The following is a 3,539-nucleotide window of genomic DNA, read 5'->3' as shown; positions in this document are numbered from 1 at the left end:
GCAACAAATCCGATGAGTTCTTTGTTGGAGGTAAGGCAGACTGATACGGTGGTTAAGTACCAAAAGGAGTTTGAATTGGCAGCGAGAATGTAGGGGAGTTTAGGACGCAAAACTCTTATGTGTATTTTCTTGCATGGGTTGAAGAAGGGGGTGCGAGCAGAGATGTCCATTTCGAATTTTGAGAGCCTCCAAGAGTTGATGGATCGAACGGTGGCGTTGGAAATCAGAAACAATGCTTAGCATGAGACGGGGCTGATGCTAGGAGGAAGACAGGCTAAAGTGTTGCATTAGGGAGTTGGATTTAGAGCGGGTCAGAGCTCAACATGGAACCGAACTGGCCCAATAGCAGCTTCAGCAAATGTGGCCCGAACTGAAGGGGGTTGAAGCAACTATGGGGTTAGAACTTCTACTGGCCCAAATTCAAACCTCAGGAAAATAATAGGGGTTGCAGCAAGCAATAATGCATCTAATGGGCCTAGAACACAAGGGGTAAGGAGATTGACCCAAGAACAATGGACAGAGAGGTAAACAAAGGGCCTATGTTTCAAGTGTGGTGAGAGGTGGGGGCAAAATCGTGTGTGCCAGATAAAAAATTTTCATATTCTTTTGTTGGACCAGGATGAAGAGGAACCCCAAATAGAAGAGGAATTGGGTTTGGGAGAAAAAGAAGTTGGTGTAGAGCCCTTAGAACTTCAACTATCTTCTTACACATTTTGGGGATTCACTACCCACAAAACCTTCAAGGTAGATGGACCAAATGGTAGTTGTGTTGATAGATCCAGGAGCATCAACAAATTTTATTGCCACCAAAGTTGTTGACAGATTAGGACTTCTAGTGCAAGAGCTTCGTAAGTTTAAAGTAGAAGTGGGGAATGGAGCTTTTGAACACGAAATTCAAGGAGTGATTGGCGTGAAGTTGGAGATAAAAGGGGTTACAATTAAACAATCATATTTATTATGGAAATAGGTAGCACTGAGGTGGTACTCGAAGGAGGATAGGTTGCTAGTCTTGGGAGATTTTGGGGTGATTACAATGAGATGGTCCTTTGTTGGGTAGAAGGAGGAAGAGAACTGCAGATCAGGGGCAACCCTTCTCTGTCCCACAGTAGCAAGCATCTAGGAAAGCAACGTTACAAGCTTTATAGTGTGAGGAAGATGGATTCTTAGTCACCCATGTAATGTCGCAAGACCGAGCAGCCATAAAAGAGGAATTAAGCCTAGAGCTTCAGTGCCTCTTGCAGCAATTTAAAGACTTATTCTAGGTACCAGAGGGCCTTTCTCCACAACAGGAGCAGGACCATGCCATTATTCTTAATGAAGGAGCTGAAATTTCTTGTCAAACCCTATAGGTATCCCCACTATCAAAAGACTATAATAGAAAAAAAATAAGGGGTGATACGGTCCAGTACTAGTCCTTTCTCAAATTTGGGGATTTTGGTCAAAAAGAAGGATGGGGGTGGTACTTTTGTGTTGACTATAGAGCTCTAAACAAGATTACCGCCGCAGATAAATTTTTCATCCCAATGATAGATGAATTCCTGGATGAGTTGGGTAGAGCCACAGTATTTTCCAAGCTAGATTTGAAATCGGGATATCATAAAAAAGGGTGGATGAAGAAGATGTCTATAAGATAGCGTTTATAACTCATGAGGGACATTATGAGTTTCTTGTAATGCCATTTGGTTTAACCAATGCCCCTTTTACTTTTCAAGCCCTTATGAATCAGGTATTCCAACCATACCTGGGAAAATTTATACTAGTATTTTTTAATGATATATTTCTTGTGAGATTTGTTATTATTTATTTATGTCGAGTTGTTCTTGATTTTTTAATTCTTCTTTCATAAAGGTTGCTATATTTTTTTTATCTACACCCTTCTCCAATTAAAAAATGCTCTTATTAGTACCTATATAAGCAACACATACAAACAAGGTAACATAACTTATATATATATATATATATATATATATATATATATATATATATATACACACACACAATGGATCATATGAGTAGCACGCACAAAGCGCGGAAAATACTCTAGTAAGATAAGAATAAAAAAATAGGGATAAAATGATAATTTTAATTAATAAAGGGTAGAATGGTCATTAGAAAAAAGAATATGGTTAAATTAGTAGCTCGAGAGATGTAAGGAGTAAAATAGTCATTTGGCTAAAAGATAAGAGTAAAACCCTAACCTGACCCTTAATCATTTCACAAACTTCCATTCCGTCCCTCATCGATTGGAAAATGACATTGTAATCCCTCACAATTAATTCTGTCTCTCTGTTAATATCTCTGTCCAAAACTAACGGATCTTGTCTACGTGTACTGTTAACTCAACACGTATCAAGTAACTATTTAAAGGGACAAATCGTCTCCTGGTGAGTTAGCAGAATACCGTTGTTTTGCACATCTCAAAATGCTTTACTTCTTCTTCTTACCTTCTTCTTCTTTCTTTTGTTGTTCATCCCCTACAATCACACCTCCTCACTCCACCCTAACTGCCACTACCTCTACTTCCTCACCTCTATCATCATCTAATGTTTGTCATTGCACCTCACTCTCACCTTTAATGTCACCGCGAACTTATCCCCTCCCCCTCTATCATCTACATCATCTTCTTTCACCACACCTTTCTCACTCCACTTTCATCATGTCTAACTCTGTCTTCACCCCTCATTCTCATTCACAATATCACCAATTTTCAACTCTAACAACAACAAAATTATTAGCTGTAACATCAATTTTTTCTTTTAAATAAACTAAAACATAGATCCAAAATTAATGAATTTTGAAAAATTATCATAAACAAGAGGGATGAATAGGAGAGATAGAAAAAGAGAGAGGAGGAAGCAAAAGCTAAGTGGGGTGAGATATGAATTTAATGGTTAGATTATATTGTTGTAAGAATGAGTGAGACCATGAAAATAGGGGCAAAGGTGAGGAATAGAGACAGAGGTGAGCATGATGAAGGTGGGGTAAGTGGTGCCAGTAAAGTGAGGCAGGTGTTGTTCAAGAAAGATGAGAAAATGATGGAGTGGCGTATTAGAGGTAGCAATAAAGTGCAGTGGAAGAGAAGAAGAAGAAGAAGACTGTTTAACAACAACGTTCTGCTAACTCATTAGGGGGCAATTTGTCCTTTTAAATGGTTGCTTGACACGTATTCAGTTAATGGTACACGTAAGCAAGATACGTTATTAGCTCTAGACGGAGACACTAACAGAGGGGTAGAATGTTTAATAGAGTTAATCGTGAGGGGCTGCAATATCATTTTTCAATTGATGAGGAGCAGAATGGGAGTTTGTGAAATGATTAGGGGCCGGGTTAGGATTTTACTCAAAAGATAAAGTTAAGATAAGTGAATATAAAAACATAAGGGTAAAATAGTTATTTAGGTAAAGATTAATGGTAAACTAGTAACTTGGGAGATATAAGGGATAAGATGGTCATTTGCTAAAAATATAAGGTTAAAATGATTAATTATGTAACACGAGAGCAAAATGGTCATTATGATAAAATGTAAGATAAAGATAGTA

The sequence above is a fragment of the Arachis hypogaea genome, chromosome 20, assembly GCF_003086295.3.
Source record: "Arachis hypogaea cultivar Tifrunner chromosome 20, arahy.Tifrunner.gnm2.J5K5, whole genome shotgun sequence".
In the NCBI taxonomy this organism is placed as follows: Eukaryota; Viridiplantae; Streptophyta; class Magnoliopsida; order Fabales; family Fabaceae; genus Arachis; species Arachis hypogaea.
The sequence above is the reverse complement of the archived record's forward strand: the minus strand, read 5'-3'. Positions refer to the sequence as shown.